Source organism: Alligator mississippiensis, chromosome 1 (assembly GCF_030867095.1).
Source record: "Alligator mississippiensis isolate rAllMis1 chromosome 1, rAllMis1, whole genome shotgun sequence".
Taxonomy (NCBI): domain Eukaryota; kingdom Metazoa; phylum Chordata; order Crocodylia; family Alligatoridae; genus Alligator; species Alligator mississippiensis.
Window position 1 is genome coordinate 32,201,490 of NC_081824.1, and position 19,620 is coordinate 32,221,109.

Sequence of the window (19,620 nt, forward strand, 5' to 3'; positions counted from 1 at the left end):
CCTGCAGAAGAAATGTATACTAGTGCAGACTCTCTGAGGTACTTAACTATGTTTGAACAGTAAAAGCTAAATTTTCAAAATAAAAAGGGGGGAGGTGGATTACATTTCAATATGTTCAGCTCTGTATGAACATCCCCCTGTACCCATCCTGTTGGAGCATTAATACCTATGCACCCAGGTGGTAACATTTTCATATACAGAAACTATCAGCTGGGTGGATGGAGGTTAGTGCCTTTCTCTTCAGGCACATGTGTAGGTGCTGCTGAGTGCAAAATACTATACATGAGGGAAACTTGGATAGATGCAATTTTGCTAACCCTAAATGTTAGCAAATTATAAATTTCATAACATCATGAGATTTATCATGATTCTTTCTGGAATTGGCAGGGAGTGGGGGAGGGAATCTAGGACTTCAAATCTTTTGTTAAAAAAACTGAGATTAGGAGCTGGGACTTTCAGAAAATCCTCCTGTGTTGTGAGGCTCACAATAAAACTATAAGAGCAGGGACTTCTTTGAAACTTAGCCCCAAAATGTCTGAACAATTCTAAAAAACATTATACGCTGTATAGCTTCAGTATCAAACTTTCTGTCTCCAGTGAAATGTAAAACAAAAGTTTCTCTTGTTCTTTCTTTCTCTCCACATCAAAATTGACACCTTCAAGTGAATGTAAGGAGGCAAGGTTGTTTGTAATGACATTGCTTGTTAAACTCCCGCAAGAATGGCAATATCAGCACAGGGATACCACATTGCAGCACAGCTTCCTTTGTATTCATGTGTGCAAAACTCTGCACAAATATGTGCATGCGTGTTCGGTTTTGAGGTAAGAAGTGTCAAGGTCAGGCTAGATACATACAAGGTAAACAGTTGTGTCATTGCATAAGCCAAATTGAGATGACAGTTGCATTTTCACCAGCGCAACGAGAAAGTGATGTTGTCTTAGTTAAACAGGCCTGGGGCAAGAGTGCTGAATCTTAGTGTTCCTAATATATCAGACTGAAACCAGCTTTGCCATTTGACATTAAGCAATTGTTCTTCTCCTTCAAAAGCCACAAATTACAGGACTAACGTTGGCTGTCCTTCTGGGGTTTTTTTAAATTAATACAGATTTTTTTTACTTGCCAGGATCCTTTCTTAAGGATCTGGACAGGCTTTTTCATGATAAAAAAATGTGATTGTAACAGCTATGTTGCACTTTGGGAATACTTACCACTGATATCACCAAAAAACGTAAAAAAACAAGGAAGGATAGTGGGGCCTAATTTTTTTCTTACTGATGTCAATGGGGGCTTTGCCATTTGTCTTCAATGGCAATAGGATGAAAGCTGAAATATTGTCTGTTTACTTTGGGTTGCAGTGTACAGGATTTGAATTTGGATTTCAGATATTTGCATAAGGATTCTCTTTCTTTTAACTCTCTAAAACTAGTTCTGATGACAGCATATGTTTTAAGTATTACGCAGTGTCAGACGGTGATCTGGTCTTTCAAGAGGAGGTATGCATGTGTGCTTGTGTTTGTAGGGATGCGGGGGGAGGTGGAGAAGGGCATCCTCATCTCTTCCGGGTGTGGCCCACTTCGATGGGTGGAAAGAATGATTTGGGAACACTCATATGACAGGAGCCTGTATTTTAGACCCAGGTGAGCTGGGAGAAATAAAGGGAAGACTGAGTCCTTGGAAGCTAAGGAAGTAGAAGTATGTAGACTCTTTTACACAGGGCTTTGGTTCCCTAGTAAAAGGGGTCTGGTAATTGAAACTTGCAGGGAGTAGAAGCCAGCTATGAAGCCTGGAGGTAGAATAATTTTGCTTGGAGGGGAGCCTGAGTGGGTACAGGGCTAAGAACCCTGCACTAAGTATAGCTAGCTAACCAGGAAAAATAAGTGGATGGTCATGTTGTGAATCCTATATTGCTAAAGTAGACTCCTGTCACTGAAAAACAACCATAGGGGGAACTGTGATGACCTGAAAAGAAGGGTATGCTGAGGCTTGGAGTCAGACAGGAGAAACCCTGATTTGTTTGTCAGCAAAGAAACAGCAGCCACCTCTGGCAGATGTAAGAGCCCCAAATATGGTGGCTTCATTGCACATGAGGAGCAGTGCTGATGTGTACTGATATATGCTTGTATTTGGATGGCAGCTGAAGGAAAACTAGTGTTTGCTTAGTCTTCTTGCCCCAGTGAAGTATGATTTGAAAGGACATATGTAACTGTAGAAGAAACTATATATTTAAACTGCTGGTAATAGGAGTGAGTCAGTAGTTAAATTGTGTACTGAGGGCAAACAGGGAGAAGCTTGTAGTTATGGAGGAAATGGTAAAGAGCACTGAAACTTTCCTGTGGGTTTAAAGAGAAGGTAAAGAGAGAGCAGGGGTTCCTTTGGGAAAAAATGTGGAGGTTGCTTGGAGAAGTGTCTTTATACAATGAAAGAGACTGTGACAAGAGCATAAGGGAACTGGAAAAGTACACACAAAGAAAACTTTCAAGCTGTATTTATAACTGAAACCTTGCAGAGAAGCTGAAAATCAACAAAGTGAAACAATCCCCCAGTTGGTATGGGCTTCCTGGAGAGGACAGAAGGCACAGGAAGTAGTTAAGTTTTGGTAGGCCTAAAGGAAAAAAATAAACTCATCTACACACCTTTCAGGAAGTATGAATGATTAAAATATCCTAGTGCCTGATGATGTGTCTCTAAAGGCATCGACAGAAGTCACACTAGCCACTTAAAAGTGGTCTACAGCCATGCCCTGACAGAAGTGCACAGCTGCAGAGCACTTTAAAAGGGCCCAACTGCTCAACAAATTAACCCTCATTAAATGAGGGTTCAGATGAAGGTGCTCCAAAGAGGAGCACTTTCATTAACTTCTGCCTGATTGAGGCTGGACTGTTGGAGGTGGGGGGCTCCAATCCACCTGCCCCACTTCTAGCCCATGCTGGACAAGCCACATCTCAGAGCTCCATCCTGTCCCTTCTACCCCCTCCTATAATGCAGATAGCAATAGAGTTGGGAGGGAAAGGGCAGGGCTAGGGGAGAGGTGCTGCAGACATGGAGCTCCTCCCGGATCAGCTCCAAAGTGGAGCTTGATCTGCCAGCCCCACAACCCAACAGGGAATATCTTTTGGGTTGTGGGGAGTTGCTGTAACTCATGGCACTTTCTGTAAAGTGCCATGAGTTATAGTGGGGAGCTGCACATCTGTTAGCTCCCTAAGATGTGGCCTATGGTAAAGAGAGACAGACTGTTATGCTGCTCCAGGCATCTCAGGGAACAAGTGGTGGCTTACAGAGCTAAAAACCTACCTCTGCACCCTTCTTCCTCAATGAGGGTAACAACTAGTATCAGCAGCAAAATATGACTCCCCTTCTACCCAGCTGCCCCATCTCAGCTTGCTTGTCTGATGAACTGAGACAGTGCCAGAGTGCCCTTATTCCATAATCCCTTCATCTGCTTAGGGGACAGGAGTACCAGGCAGGCAGATCCTAACCCTGCTCCAGACGCAAGATCCAGATGATCCAGGCAAAAATGTAAAGGGAGTTCCTCTCTTCCTCTTCTCTTGGGCTTGTAGTACCACAGAACATTGAGTCTATACTTAAATAAGTACTATAGGAATCATGGGGAATTTCTTTGTTAGAATGTCCAGGCAAGGTGGTTAGACGACTAAAGGTGCTAATAAACAAAAACAAAGTAGGAGTGAGGGATTTCAGCAAATTTTAAAACATTAAGCAGAAACAATAGATCATGCAACAGTTTTTTCCGAGAAGGTATCAGCCTGCTTCCTCACACGTGGGGCTCATCCTGCATTCCTTGAACATACCAATCTGCAAGTGGTGGCAAGGGGAGTTTTTGGTATGCGAAGGATGTATATAAGGCTCAACACATAAAAGACCTGAGAAATTTTTTTCATACAACACCCCATAAGGATGCCTGTTTGAGGAAGTTGCAGGCAATGCTGGTAGTAATCAAAGGTTTTTAAAGGGATTCTTTGTATAGGATGGATCTATCTATCTACCTATCTACAGATAGATATATATGTGTTAAAAGAAACAGTAGGTCAGTTAGACAATGCCAAGCTAAACTAGGAGTAGACTGAGTCTGTCATTCCATTTAGATAAAAATAATATATGGACAATTAAAAAATAATGATCATATTGGGATTAAATTTATTTTTAAATGCATCTAATTTACCTTTGCTTGCTGCTTACTTTTTCCTCATAGCTGGCAGTAAAAATAGGTGCAATCAGCTCCACTTTTATTTAGATTAAGCTCCCCTTTCTGGTTTTCTTGCACTTGCACAATGTTGAGAACCCTTTGAAAGAAAGTTTAAATTGAAACACTCTGACTGACTGGACATTTAAAAAATTAGAATATTCAGGAGTACTTGACTATGTATAACCTTCAGATTTACAAAATCTGTTTCAGCTTGGAATTGTAGTTTATCTTTAACAATCCCCTCTCGCTTTGTAGTTTTATGAAGTACTGAGTGGTATGGAACAATGAGGGGAAAGACACGGGGAAGGAGAAATCATACAAGAATAAAACCAGTCATAATAAGTGCTCATGAGGCACACATCAACCCAAAGCAATTAATACACATATGTGAAATATCAGGTGTGGAACAGAAATTATACTTTCATCTGGTGATCTGAAACAGCTTTAATATTTAAACTGACAACATACATTTTACAGGTGAGTAGAATGACAAGGCTTAATAGCATACCCAAGTCGCACAGAAAGTCAGAGGGAAAAATGGCAATAGAATCCAGAAGACATTCTCCTTCTCTTGCTCCTATCATCTTACCTCACCGTGTGGTAGAAAGAAATGCATGTTTTTCTTAAAAAATAAAAAATGCAAGGCAGATGGAGAATGAAAGGAAATGTAAGTAAGCATTTGAAACAATTAGATGTCAAGTATGCTAGGCACAGGCTTATAGGTTATACTGATAATTGTTACCTTTTTATCCATGTGTTACTTTTTAATAGAATTAAAAGTGTTGATTTTAGACTATGTGTCTAGTGCAAAGGACAATGGGTGTATAGGAGAGGGCAAAGTATTTATTAGAAACAAGAAATGATGCTGGAAGTTGTATTTCTGCCTCTGTTTGCAGAACGGAAGATAAAGGACAGATGGCAGAAATTTCCCAAGGGAGAAGAGAGAATTATGGCAGAAGATCTGGATCCCACCTGAACAGATGATGGTGAAATCAAAACGTCTGAAAACTGAAGGTTGATATAATCCATATGTCAGTGAGAAGCATTTTGGAGTTCTGAAGTAAATGGCACATAAGGGGCGCACCTACATGTGCCCTGACAGCGCCATTGCTACTGTGCCGTCATTTAGTACTTCTTTTGGACATACTAAATGATGGCGCAGTAACAGCCTGCACTGCACTGTGCTGGCGGCGCACGGTTATTTTTAGCTGCTACATTACCGTAGCAACACGCTATACTGAGGGAGCATGTTGCTATGGCAACATAGCTGCGGCATCATGGTTTTTGCATGCTGACGCTATGTTACCGTAGTGTGTTGCTATGGCAATGTAGCGTTACGTGTAGACATGCCCAAGAAGTGTTATAAGTTATATGGTTTCTATGCTATACATCTTTCTATCTCATGCTCATCACCATTTACGTCAATCGTACATATTGTTTGTTCCTTCATCCTTTCCTCAGGGGAAAACTCTGTACAGTGGAGTATCTTGTTTTGGAAGGCATTTGGAGGGGGTGGTGTCAAACAAATATACATGTTTATGTATTTATGTTAGAGGAGATCTCTAAGGAACTTCTTTCTCTTATGCTGTTAAGCTTTACTCTTGCTGTAGAGAGTCCTGTTGTACCGTAAGTGTATCATTTTATTCTGACTGTAGCCTGAGGGACAAATTTTGAAGTTTTTTTTTGCCACTAATGCTTAATATCATAGGCATAAGGTGCCTAAAAGTCTTTAAAAGTCTAGGCTTATGTTTATTTTATGTTGGTAAGTAGACCAACAATTGTAATAGTATTATTGTATCAATTTGTAAGCATGCTTTTGCTCCATTTAGCTAAATAGCATAACGTGAGGAAGATACTGGAAAAACTGAGGCAGACTACAGTGGGCCATTCCAAGTATTGTGCGTTAATTATTCATAGGCAACTAAGTTCGAGAAGAAAAAATTATGCCTAGTAAATAAATGTATTAGGTTTAAAAAAAAAAGTAATGGAAGCTCTGATGGGCTGATGGCAGGAATGTTTTAACTAAAATGTATGGTACCACTGGATAGTATAACATAAAGAACGGATGTCCAAAGTTGGTGCAGTATTGTTATCTATTTAAAGAAAAGAAAAGAAAATGAAGAAGAAAAGCCAGTGTCTTGTGAGGTGGAAATGATGACTTGAGTAGTATTTTCTGTCTTAACCCAGTGATTTTGGTGCCTCGGCACTATGGAATTTTCTTGTCACATGAGAGCCTCTTGCACAGCGAGGGTTTTTGCTGCATAAAGAACCCGCGTGCAGGAGAGAGTTCCCGCCAATTTGCAGCTGTCTTTGCAGGATGCATTTTCCCTTTGCAGCACAGAAATGCACGGTGCAAAGAGTTCCCGCTATTCGAATGCAAATTTGTGTCCCGCTATTGGCTAGTGCTAAATTATTCACACGCGGCGGCCGGTAATTGGCTTGCTGGCCGTTTAAAAACTAGCGCGACTTCCGCCCAAGTTGAAGAACTTTGAGCATGCTGCAGAGTGCCTCTAAAGAGATCTGACTTGCGGCTAGGTGGTCGATAGACTGATCACCTATCGATCCTTCTTCCTGTCACCGAACGCAATCCCAGACGTACCCTTTTCCCGCCGGCTTGAGTTACGGACGGATTTGCTGGCTTTGGCCTCGCCAGCTGGAGCAACTCACATTGTTGTCCAGACGACCGAACCGTTTCCGTCGCAGCCACCCGCGATGTAAGTAAAGTTTTTTACAACCATTAAACCTTGTCAGCCTCTCCATTCACCAGCCCGCCCTGACGAACGAGCAGTTTCTAAATCACCTCGAGTCGGCTCAGCCCAGCCGAGACATTTTCCATTGCAAAAAAATTCAGGAACTACTGACATTCCCTTGAGTCTCACTACTATCCTTCATGCTTGCTATATTTTTTAACAGCTAGTACTGTAGATATGGTCTAAAGAAATCATCTATAAACTCACAGTCTACTATGTCTACTACATGGATGTACACTGGGCCAACCTTGTAAAATTTTAGGGAAGAAATTTAATAATGGATAAAAACTTAAATACAAAATGGGAAATACTTTGGAGACAGCTCTTAATCCAAACCATATGATGGATTTGTGTGGAATCTATTTTTAAAGTATCTTTTCAAATGTCTGAAGGCTGTGTCCATCTCTCAGAAAGATGGAATTACAGGCGCAGGGAGATCCTTGTCCTAAAAGTTTCCCCTGTATTAACCATAGTAAATGTTTCCAAGAAAAAGAATAGGTGGAAAGAAGTCATGCATGGCTGATGTTGATGGAAATCATGTTTGCTCCCACTACATTGGAGACATTGTTTAGGACTCTGCCACCCTTGTGAAAATATTACCACTGTAATGTTGCCAAAGTTTCTGTATGCATGAATTATCTGTCATGTAAGTGCCAACTGTGGAGGTTAAATCTGCTTTATGACAGCTTTCACTGGTGCAGCTTCACTTTTTGGAAAAGCGTCCTTATATATGTAACATGAGTTGACAGTCTTTCCTGTGTTCGTACTTCCATTTCTAACTCAGTCTGCCCACCTCTCTCATGTTGTGTTTGAATGTCCTCCCTGTGATATAGGACTTACGCAACTTTCAGCAAGGAGTGGTGCCTATGCTTCACTAGCTCAAAAGTATCCCTGGAAGCTTTATGAAACAGATGCTTACAAGTTACTGTTCGTTTGTTGCTTCCACCTTGTGCCTTGGGGTCAGTGGCTTACTGTTTTCCTGTGTCACCAGTAAGTTATCACTTTCTGGGTGCTGGCTTTTCTGAACTCTGCCTGTCTGGTATTGGGAACTTTGGTTACCCATAGGAGTTCATAAGGCATCGGTAGTCTGAGGAAGGATGCGAGGGGCAAATTAGTCCCATATGTGGTTGTAAGTAATCAGTCACAATCTAACCCCACAGATACTAGTAGCTTCCTTTTCCCACTTGGGGGCCCAGCTGAGGCATAAAGTGTAATGTGGTGAAACTTAAACCTCTTTCTACTCATATCTACTTTCTATTGCCTAGGCCAGATGAAGGTGGTGATGATCCCTGTCACCCTTTACTAAATCAAAATGGCATTGAGTTACATCCACTTTGCATAGAGCTGAATGGCTAAACAGACAACATGGAATCGATTTCCAAAGTCCCTTGATGACAGTGAAGGCTGCTGGTAATTATTCATTGTTGTAGGAAAGTTCCATTGTTCAGACTTATTCCTTACCAAAGGCACTTAGTACAGCAGTGACAGGGGAGGCACATTTTACACATCTAAGCACAGTACAGAGCTGGAAGTTTACTGGTAAGGTTGCTCTGGGCAAGTCCCCAGTGGCTGATTTTACTGGCAAACATCTGGCTCAGAGGACTTGGCTGGACAGGCCATGTTCAGTCCCATTCTTCTCAGGACAGATTACAGCTATAGCACAGTCAAACCCTGTATAGCCAAATTAATCAGTGGGGTTACACCAGGGATCTTTGCTTTTGATCCTTTAGTTACTTCAATTGGTATTTAAATTGTCTGAATTCATAGATTTCATAGATTTCATAGACATTAGGGCTGGAAGGGACCTCGGAAGATCATCGAGTCCAGCCCCCCACCCAAAGGGCAGGACGTCAGCTGGGGTCATAGGATCCCAGCAAGATAATAATTAACTGTGCATTGGATCGTGAAGTAGAAAATAAATTCTACTGTTGTTAAGCATAAAATTTGTTCATGGTCAGATCTAGGATTATGTGAAGGGGACTGTGACAGCAGTGACCAATGCTGCAGCGGTGGCTGCAGCCCCCACTCCCAGTTCCCTCTCCCTCCTCCCAATCCCAGGCAGGCAGAGCACGTTACAGGAGTATCAGCTGAGACTTTTTTTTCCAAGTTCCCAGATCAATTAAGAATCTTGTCCCCTGCTCTTGGCACTTCCCCGCTTCCCCTCCATCCTCAACAGCTTGTCCCCTCCCCTCTCATTTACGCCTTCTGTCACCTGCTCCTGCTGTCCCTTCTGGGTGTTCTGTGCCAGCCCAACAGTAAGAACAGGAAGGGCAAATCTGTCTGCTGCCACTGCTGCTTCTGTCCCCTGCTGAGCCCAGGTGCAATGACTGTGGAGTCTCCCTCCCCACAATCTTCCCAAACCACAAGTCTCCCAATTTATTTCACAGCAGGGAAGGGCTTCAGAGCTGCAGCCAGACTCAGCAGTGGGCAGGTTTTCAGGTCCATGCTTACTTTTGGGCTGGCAGGGAACACCTGGGGTCCCACCTACTGCTGCTGCTGTTCCTGGCTGGAGCAGTTCTGGAGCCTTCCTGCCTTCCCCTCCCACAAACCCCACATCAGTTGGGGACAGTGGCAGTGATAAGAGCCTCTGCTGCTGAGGACAGAGGGAAAGGGAGGAGGTGCCAAGAGCAGGGGGCCAGGGGATGGGATTTTTAACCTGATTTAAGACTTTATAAAATCCCTATTGCTGTTCTTGCTGAAGTCAGAAAGGGGACGTGCATCTGTGCCACTGCATCCCCCTGGATCCACTCTTGGGTTTGTTGCATAAACTATTGTAAATTCTAATATAATAAAAGCCTTACCACTTCTGTCTGTCTGTCTGTAACGCTCCGGGCTAACTGCACATGCATGGCCGGAGCCTTAGGACAGACAGACAGATAGACAGGTGGAGGCAGAGGTGGGGCTGGGGCCAGGTTGTGCTCACCACTGTAGGGCATGGGGACCAGCCATGTGGGGGCGTGGCTTGCTGCCACAGGGGGCGTGTCTTGTGATGTGGGGGGCAGGTGTGGCACGTGGCTGGGTGGGGGGGAAGTGGTCCACTGCCACAGGGCGCCGTGAGGGGAGCAGTTAGGGGGGCACAGGCAGCTCCTGTTGAATGCAGCATGTGGCCATGAGGTGGCACACATCCCCCATACACGCTCCCCGTGCGGCACCCTGCGACCATGCCCTCTGCTCTCCCCTTCCCCCGTGCCAGGAGCATCCACTGCTGCATGCGGGGGGGGGGCGGGGTGCATGGGTAGGTGGGAATGTGTGTGTGTGCGTATGTGTGTGGTTGGGTGTGTGTGGCATGCGGGCGTGTGGGTGGCTGGGTGTGGGTGGGTGTGTCAGGTATGTGGGGGCACACGGGGCCACACACAGAGTGCGTGGGGGGGGTTGCACATGGCCAGATGCGGAGCGGTGGCAGCATCAGGTGGTGGGTGGTGGCACTCTGTTCCTGCCATCCGCTGGTCTTTTTTGATGGGCACCTTGCTAGACACTTGAATAAAAACTTGGGCAAACTAATCTCTTACGTCCTGGCATGACTTAAGACAATTTAAAATTTTGGCCAGTTGTTCAGCCTGAAGCCCATTGCAACTGGACAAAGGTTTAGGTTGACACAATTTACCCAGGTCCTAAAGATCATATCTACTGCTTCTTTTGAGTTGATATGGTGCCTCAGTATACAGAACTAATGTGTTTTGGGATGGGATACTGTAATGTTTGCACAAGTAGTATCATTGAAGCTCTTTGAAGTCAGTACCGCTGAGATCTTATCATGAGTCAAATGAAGTCCAAGTCCAGTGCAGTCAAGGAGATAGCCCTTGCAGCACAGTGGAGTCCTAATCCACAACTATTTCTAGGTGCTATGAAATATAAATAATGAATATTGACTTCAGTGAGGATTAGTTGTTTGAGTAAGAGTTTGCAGGATCAGGTCTTCTACATACCTCTCTCCTATCTGATGATCCCAAACTTACTTAATGGATGATCCTATTTAATAGATCTTTTTAGCCTCTTAACTTCTATGCTCTTTGTATGCATTTTGCATCTTGCATTCTCCATGCCCTGTGCATTACAATAATGCACATACTAAATATGTACCTCTTTTCTGTGTGTGCTGTAAGGCTCTACTGTGTGGATAAAGTACCAGTTGGAGATAATAAATAGGAACTAAATTTACATTCTTCTTTTTTTGTTGGAAGCAATTTACATGTTATGCTGTTGGATCCTAAAGCGAAAGGAAATGTGCTTGACGCTAAAATTGGCTTTGTGGCTCCAGTTTTCTTAGCTCTGCACCACCTGCCTCTAATCAAACTGTCCAATTACAGGAAACAATTGTTTTCTTGCTTTCTGGGAAGTGAAGAAATTCATCCACTTAAGGACTTTTTTTTCCAAACGTTGCTTTTAACAAAACCCCTGTTACAATTTATTTGAAGAATGTGCTGATGCTTACTGACAGAGTTTAATATTGTGGATGCTGAGATCCACACAAGGTTACTACTCTTGTCTATTCATCATAGACATTTAGAACCATGTCAGTCACAGCAACTTCACTGAAGTTAATAGAATTATGCTGCTGTGAAAATGAGATAAGAATCAGGCCCTGATCTATAATTAGCGCATACATGAATGGTATTACCAATACAGAAGTGAAGATTGTCTCTCTAGAAATGGCTGCTTCTGTGTGAAACAGTAATTGGAAGCTGATTTTGAACTCCATACGTCACAGGTGAAGTCTTGATGAAAGCAGAATAAGGAGCAAGAGTAGATGTAACTTGATCCATTCATGGATCCATCCATTAACCAGACTTTCTCCACAACACTTGATCTCCAGCCAAATTCTGCTCTTAATCATATTCAAGCAATTCTGCTAAGTGATAAAGATTACATGGTTAAAAGGAATACACAGTTTGGCCTCTGCTGTTTAAATAGGATGACTATAAATGCACACCTTTGTTAAATACTTTTCGTTAGCAAAATGACTGATTAGTAAGGGAAATGTTAACAATATTTTCTTATATAAATGAGTGCCTTATCAGTACTTCTAAATGTTTGATCACCTTACAAAGTTATATGAAATGAAAAAAGTAGAGGGAAGGGGATAAACATAGTTACATAGCAAGACAGTAAAAATTTAGTTGAGAAAGAAGCATGATACAACTAAAACTAATGATGGAGTGAAAGCAGAAGGAGCTACTCTTCACTGTCTCATAACATGAGAAGGTGGGGGGTATTTTATGAAACTAACATTTGATAAATGCTAAACAGATAAATGAGTATGCCTGTGCATTAAAAATAATTCATCAGCATGTGAAACAGATTTCCCTAGGACATATATATTAAATTGTACAATTGGCAGCATTGCTTAAAGCAATGTTCGGAAAGATGACCTACTATAAACGAGAAGTCGTTTATAATATGCATACAATATATGTTTGTGTGGTCACGCACACTTTTAGCTCTGCTAACTGGATCAATAGACTGTAATTTCCTTTGCTCTTAGAATCAATAAAGAGTTGGTTTTATACACTAGAAAAAAGGCTGAAAATTATATATGGCATACTGTATGAGAATTTATCTTTGTCTTCATAACTATATTTGTTTATGCTTTCCTCCTCCACATTTTCCTATTTTTCTGCCTTTAAATCAGAAGGCAGCAATACTGGAGATTTCAGCGTTGGTTGACATGTACTATTTAGCAACTTTTTGTTTATATGCTGAAATGGGGGTGGGGCCATATATCAGTTTAGCCCCAGTATTTCCAAGATTGCTTTAGTCACACTTGAGTGGTTAGTATTGCTGCCTTTTTGTATGGACAGCATATTTGTGTATGTGATGAGGAAAAAAAATTCAATGGCAACAAAGCAAAGATCTCTATTGCTTTGAAAAAAGAATAAAGGAGAAATTAACTGAGCGCAAAGCAAATGTCCTTTGCAGCACATTAAACACGAGAAAATCTGAAACGTTTAATAAAAATTAAGCCAGGGCACTTACTAACTATTAGCTATGGCACTGATAGTTGTTTCCATTTTATTATGTAATCATTATTAATTTATTACCACAATTTGAAGGGCCCCATCACCATGGTTACCTGCTCTACCATGTATGATGTGTACAATCAGCACTACCCAAATATCTCAAAAATACGGCATGATGTTTCCCACCACAGCAACATGACACAAGAAGAGAAGGACATAGAAAAACATAAGCAGTAGACCGAATGTCAAGGATCCCAGTGCCCAGGGAGAACGGGAAGTGTAGATGAAAAGAGGCAACTTGCACCATTTTAAATCAGGGTTGTCCAAGTTTGTGTCTAGGGGCTGCACGCAGTGGTGGTGTTTGGGTATTGGCTACCTGCTAGGCGGCCTGTACACCCGTGTGTGGCCACTCAAGGTTTCCTCCCCCATCAGATGTGCTGGGCTGATTGCCTGTTGCTATGTGGGCTATATTGGAGGTGCATGGATCCCTGCCCCCCACATCATGCAGCAGTAGGAAAGGTTGCTAGCAGGGCCCGCAAGCTGCATGCTAACTGTTTGTAGCCCATATGTGGCCCGCAGGTTGCCAGTTGAACAGCCTTGTTCTAAATGATGTCAGACTTTGACTTGAATGTATTTCCAGAAGGAGGCATGCCTGTCTGGCTCTGAGGATCAGTGTCCTATGGAAAAGGATTTTGCGTTGTAGAGAGACTACTTATGAGGGAGTTCTCAGGGGTGTGTGGCTATATTTTGGGGCAGAGGCATAGGAAGCTCTGCACCCTTGGTACCAGTGGCAGTCTGGGTAGTGGCTGGACTGGCAGAGGTGATGACTGCTGTGCTTCCACCCCTTTTGAGTTGGCACGAAGGGCTGGTGCCCTGGTCTCCTCTCCCTAGGGTAGCAGCCTTTAAAAAATGGACCCACCTGAACAGAATGGGAAGGGCTGCCTGGCAGAGACAGAGTTTGTCCCGGAGGGGACACTGTAGGCTCTGAGGGCAAGTGAAGCTGTTTGGGAGCATCCCTGTTGGAAGTGGGAGGGGTGATGTAACCCCAGCACAGTTTGAAAGAGAGCCGTTAGCAAAAGCCCGGGAAGGGCCCTGAGCTGGGATTGGCCGAGAGGCTTGGATAAAAGGGGGAGCAGTTTTTCCCACGGGGGGGAACAAGAGAGAGAGAGGGGGCTTAGGGACAGGCTGGAGACCGGACTGAGAGTCTCAGCGCAGTGGTCCCTCGGAGAGCCCCTGAGAGAGGCCTGCGGGAGCAGAGTGGAGAAGCTGCGGGGGCAGGAGCAGGAAGGGACTGCTGGTGCGGAGAACCCAAGTCTGGAGAGACCTGACTGCAGCTGGTGTGGCCGGGTGAGCACAGCAGAGCCGGGGGAACAGGGGACTGCCAGAGTCTGCCCTAGTTTCCCTGAGGGGTGAGGGGCCCCAGGGGCAGGCAAAGCCCAGGGAGGGGCTGCATTTGCTGGGGCTGTGAGGCTGTGTGGGGCAGGAGGGTTGTTACAGCCTGCAGCCCAGACACTGCTCCCAGCAGAACCAGGGAAGGGGGCAAAGGCAGGGGAAGGCTGTCTTGCAGGAACTGCAGAGGAGCTGCTGCTTGCTGCTCAGAGACCCCAGGAGCACGGAGACGGACACCAGTGCCAGGCAGCATCCACAGACCACGTGCAGGGACACAGGCAGTCCCGCTCCCTGAGATACCCCGCCAGGGGCAGTGCACATGGGATCCCCAGTACACCATGTGCAAGTGAGAGACTGTGTAAATAAGTTCTTGAGGGTTTATTAGATAGTATATCCATGTGCTTATTTAATGATTATTTATTATGATGTAAATAATTAAATCTTGTAAATAGTTTGAGAACTGTCTGCAAGGGTGCTTGATTGTACGGGGAGGCTCTCCGCTCGGGGCACTGCAGCAGCTTCTCAGGGGGGCTGGGCAGGGTGAGGTGAGGGTGCACGTAGTGTTATTATTCAGGTGAGGGTGCACGTAGTGTTGTGCTCAGGGTTACATTGTGGGGGCTCGTCCGAGATTTCTGGCCGTGTACCCATTTTAACAGGTGCCATGTACCCATAGCTGAGCGTCTCCCCCACCTTGCTGCAGGCTTGTGTTTTTGTTTTGATTTGCTTGTCCCAAATAATTTTTCACTCTATTGTGGGAGTGTTGGTGTGAGGGTTCTCAATTGTTATGGCCATGGCCGAGCTTCTGCAGTGGTGCATGGAGCTGCAGGTGAGCCCAGGGAGGGTGATTGTGATTAGCTACATCCCCAAGGGCCTTTTGGCCGAGGCCATTCAGGATCTGCTCAGGGGGTCCTCTTGATGCCTTAGACTATGTCAGGTGCGTGGAGTGCGCCCTGATGGAAGAGGGGACCATCAGATGCCAGTATGTGAACTGACAACCGCAGTGGATGCCCTGCGTGTTCCCCGGATGCTAGAGGTCACAGATGAGGAAGTTTGGGCTGTAACTCTAGTAGGTGGGGGGCCGGTTCCTCACCCAGACTCTGGAGGGGAGTCCGAAGAACCCCCCTCCAGAGAAGCTGAAGACCTTGCGCCAGCTGCCTCAGGTGAGAGTGGGGTGGGCTCCAGAGCACCAGAACCAGAGTGGGCAAAGGCATTGGGAAAAGCCCTGAAGGAGGTACTCCAGCCATCACCTGAGTCGGTTGCCTACAAGAGGCTCCGCATATTTTCAGGGAAGGACCCACTTCCCCCAGGGGAAGAGACTTTTGAGGCTTGGCATTCCCATGTGACAGAGACTTTGGCCTCGTGGGCAGTCTCAGAAGAGGAGAAGCGGAGGCGGCTGCTGGAGAGTTTCCGAGATCCAGCTTTTGCAGTGGTTCGAATGATTAAGCAGGAAAACTCCAACATTTCTGTTCTCCAGTGTCTCAAACTTCTGTCTAGTGTCTTTGGAAAATCAGTGCAAGCTGAGGCTTTGTTCCTGGAATTTAATAAGACATACCAACAAAAGGGGGAAACAGTCTCAGCTTACATCCTGCGATTAGAGAGAGTATTACAGCAGCTAGCGGCCCAAGGAGGACTCACTTGGGAGATGGCTGGCAAAGCTCGCTTGCAGCAACTCCAGGTAGGAATTCTTTATGATGAGCAACTGGTAAGGGAGCTCAACCTCACTGGGAGGAGAGAGAATCCCCCTACATTTGGGCAGTTACTTTGGGAAATCAGGGAGGCTGAAAGCCTACAAGCTGTAAAGGCCTCTATCAAAGCGGTAACACCAGCGCCAGCCCAGGGATTGGCCGTGTCTCCATGCCCATCACGAGCATTGGTTGTCGAGATGCCAACGGCGACTGACTTTGACAACGATGCCCCACAGCCACTGGCCGTGCTGCACCAGCAAGCTCGGGTGACACGGGGAAATCAGCCCAGGGCCTCCCAAGGCTCACTGGCTATCAGGTCACAATGGCCTCGCTGGCCCGAAGGGAAAGGAAAATTTTGTTACCAGTGCGGGGAAGATGGACATTTCAAGCGCCAGTGTACAAGTCAGGGAAACCCGTCCCTGGTATGGCAGCGACTGCAGGCAACAAGGAAGGAGCCGACCCGAGTCTCAGCTCCCTCAGGCTTTGACAGTCCGGGAACCCCAGCTCAGTTTCCACCAGGATTAGTGGGACCTAGGGCAGATGTCCCTGTGGTGATAGAGGGACGGAGGTGTATTGCTGTGTTAGACAGTGGGTCACAAGTAACTATCATATTCCAGTCCTTCTATGACAAGTTTTTGAAGCATTTACCACTGCAACCACTAACTGGGCTGGGGCTATGTGGCTTAAGCCAAGAGATCTACCCATACAGTGGGTATGTTACTGCCCAGCTAGAGTTCCCCAAGGAAGTGGCCGGGGTATGCAAGTCTGTGGCTGTTGCTGCTCTGGTGTACCCAGATCGTAAGTGGATGCGGGGGGCTAATATAATTGTTGGAACTCATTCCAGTCTGTTCCAGGTGCTAGCGTGACATTGTTGGCAAAAGGCTGGGAAGCAGTACTTAAAAGCTTTGCCCATGCACGCCCTTTGCGCTGGAGCATATCAGCGAATTGAGACCTCAGTCGGCCCTGAAACTGATGTCAGGCTGGGAGCTTTGTATTATGCAGGCGAGACTCCCGTAAAGGTGCCTGCGCAAGGCAGCCAGTTTTTACTCACTGCCCCTGCCCGGGCCCATCACAAGAAGCTGGCTGAGGTAGAGCCACCTAAGAACTCTGGACCCTTAAGGCAGATGCTGGTTCCCAGTGGGGTAGTTGATACTGGAGGGCAAGCTCCATCTTCAGTGACTGTATTAGTAGTGAACCCCACAGGAAAAGACATCACAGTGAAGCCGGGACAATGTATAGCTGAACTGGTTGGAGCAGAGATAGCTGTGTCACCTACACAGTCTTCACAAACCCAGATTGTGGACCCTGCAATGTTCAATTTTGGGAGCTCTCCAGTGCCAGCCGCTTGGAAGACCCGACTGCAGGAAAAGCTAAGTGCTTGAGGAAACGTATTCTCTGTGCATAAGTGGGATGTTGGGCTGGCTAAAGGAGTGGAACATTCTATTCGGCTTCAAGACACCCGACCATTTCGGGTGCGTTCCCGACGAATCGCCCTTTCAGAGATGGAGGATGTGAGGCAGCACCTCCAGGAACTTTTGGACCATGGTATCATATCCAAGACACGTAGCCCATACGGCTCCCCAATTGTAGTAGTGTGAAAAAAATCTGGCAAAATTCGGATGTGCATTGATTATCGAACCCTCAACAGCCGCACTACGGTGGACCAATACACCGTTCCCCGAGTATAAGATGCCCTTGATTGTTTGTTGGGGAGCCAGTGGTTCTCGGTGCTTGATCTGCGGAGCGGTTATTACCAAATTCCACTGGCACAAGAGGATAAAGAAAAAACAGCTTTCGTCTGCCCACTGGGGTTCTACCAATTCGAGCGGATGCCCCAGGGGATCTCCGGTGCCCCTGCTACATTTCAACAGTTAATGGAAAAGGTAGTGGGAGATATGAACATGACCCAAGTGCTGGTATACCTGGATGACCTCACAGTATTTGGGAAGACGCTAGAGGAGCATGAAGAGCGGCTGTTGAAAGTCCTGGATTGATTGCAAGCTGCTGGGCTTAAGCTTGCCCTGGACAAGTGCCAGTTTTGCCAGACGTCAGTCAAATAAGTTGGACATATAGTGTCCCAGGAGGCAGTCAGCACAGACCCCGATAAGATCAATGCTGTGGCAATGTGGCCAAGGCCAAGGAACTTTCAGGAACTTAAGCGATTCTTGGGGTTTGCTGGGTACTATAGACGATTTGTCCAGAACTATGCCTGATTGGCAAAACCCCTAAATGACCTCACTTGGGGATATTAGGTGAAAAGGAGCCAGATCCAAAGTAAAGGAGCTCTGTCTAAGGCAAGAGCAGGCAGGCCCTTGTGTTTGCAGGACCCATTAGAGTCATTTGGGCCACGATGGGATAAAAATTGTGAGTGGGCATTCAGAGCCCTCATCCGGAGTTTGACATGTGCCCCAGTATTAGTTTATGCAGACCCGCAACGGCCATTTGTATTGCATACGGATACCAGCCTTGAGGGGTTGGGGGCTGTGCTATACCAAGAGCACCAAGGAAAATTAAAACCCGTTGCTTTTGCCAGCTGAGGTTTAGTCGACAGTGAAACTCGGTACCCGACACATAAGCTAGAGTTCCTTGCACTCAAGTGGGCGGTAACTGACAAATTCAAGGACTACCTGTATGGGACCCAGTTTGAAGTTTGGACTGATAACAATCCACTGACCTATGTGCTAACAAGTGCCAAGCTGGATGCAACAGGGCACCATTGGGTAGCAGCATTGGCCGATTACCATTTCAGCTTACACTATAGAGCAGGGAGGAAAAACATAGATGCTGACACTTTATTGTGACAACCGTATAAGCAGGAGAGAGATAGCAACGGTGGATGAAGTGCAGAGCATCTGTGGTTTGGAGGAGAGAAGAACATCTGAGGCAGAGAGACCACCTGACTGTGCAGCAGAAGTGCTGGGCCTGCCACCAGACAGTGTCCCACGGGCCATGGTGGGTTATGTGACTCTAGATCAATCGCCGCTGCCACAACTCAATGCCACGGGATGGCGGTGAGCTCAAGAAGCTGACCCTGACATAAGAAAAATTTTAGAAAAAAGGAAAAAAGGGGACTTGTCAAAAGAGTTCAAGCCTAAAACACTTGGTGGCCAACACCTCCTTCGTGAACGGCCCCGACTGAGGGTCATAGAGGGAGTGCTGTATCGAATGGTAACCACCCCGGATGGGGGCACTCACAAGCAACTAGTGCTGCTCCAAGAATACTGGACACTGGCACTAAGAGCGTTGCATGACGACCTCGGGCACCTTGGGATCAAGTGAACGCTGTCATTGGTTCGGGACCGATTTTATTGGCCTGGGATGGCCAGAGATGTCCAAAAGAAATGTGAAACCTGTGCACGCTGCGTGCAGTGGAAGACTTTGCCGACTAGGACGGCATACCTGCACACCATCAGCAGTTCAAAGCCCTTGGAGCTGGTGTGTATTGACTTCCTAACTATTGAAACTGATCGCAAAAACATCAGCAATGTACTAGTAGTCACAGATCACTTTACCAGGTATGCCCAGGCCTACCTCACCAGGGACCAAAGGGCCACCGCTGTGGCAAAGGTTCTGTGGGAAAAATACTTTGTGGTGTATGGCCTTCCGGAGTGGATCCATTCTGATCAAGGTCGAGACT